Consider the following 1,157-nt stretch of genomic DNA (forward strand, 5'->3'; position numbering starts at 1 on the left):
TTTATGTAGAAAAAGCAAATGAATTAAATAGCAATATTCAAAAAGTATTAAAGCTAACCAGTATAAAAAGGCATGAAGGAAAATCGAATAAGTCAAAGACAAACTATCTAAATTATAACTTAATAGAAGAAAAGATTCAAACAGATAACTTGGTATTGAAGATGCTTTCAAAATCAAATACAGTTTAAAATTTTGAGTCAGTCAAGGGCGTAAGGTAATTGAAATATTCAAGCAGTTTTATCCTTTAGCCTTATATTAAATAACAGAATTTCTACTTTAAAATAAGGTACACTTTTATCTAAAATGTACCAGAATTTCATAATTGAAAGAAACAAATTTTGTGGTATTTGCCAAGATCTCGGACTTGGAAAATCACCACTGAGCCTTCCAATGCTAAAATAGAGTCCTGCAGATAAAATGAAGACTTGTAGTTCAGATATATTTCAAGACAGCCATTTTCTGTTTGGTCCCTATAAAACAACTCCCAGCCACTGATGTAAAACTGTCCTTTGCATCATTAAGTATTTGATAAATATAAGAGGCTACCATTGACCACACTGAGAACATTCCTTTTTAGACATATAAAGCCTATTTACATATGAAGAGTCTAAATTGATTCTGTGTACATGAAAGGCATAGACACATTCCTTCTGGTCCTTTAAGAGAAAAATAATAATCTTCTTAGGTTTTCAAAATTATCTGACAGTTTTTCCTGTAGCTTAGAGAGCATTTGCAGAAAGACGCCTCAAATAACTTTTCCCTTCCATAACCAACCAGATGCCTTATAATTGTTTTCATTATTGCACTTTCATCTCTCTATATGCAAATTTAGATTTTCAGAGACTTTTTTTAATCTCTAAAAATGACTCTTAATGAAATAGAACACCATTGTGGCAAATGATACTTTAAGATGTAAAAGGGAAAGCCTAACACTGACTATGTTCTAAGATTCCAAACTTGACTGACAAATCACTCTCTTAAAATAACCCTCAAAGTAATATACTAAAAAAATCGAGACTCATTGATCCTTGAACTAACACAAGGTATGAGGAAGTAATGAATAAGCAGAATTTGGCACTTATAAAATATTTTTTCAGTCGTGATCTTTTATTTATTTATTTATTTATTTTTTTATTTATTTATTAAAGATTTCTGTC

The sequence above is a fragment of the Alexandromys fortis genome, unplaced genomic scaffold, assembly GCF_014885135.2.
Source record: "Alexandromys fortis isolate MF-2015 unplaced genomic scaffold, M_Fortis_MF-2015_v1.1 scaffold_8_1_9099942, whole genome shotgun sequence".
NCBI lineage: Eukaryota > Metazoa > Chordata > Mammalia > Rodentia > Cricetidae > Alexandromys > Alexandromys fortis.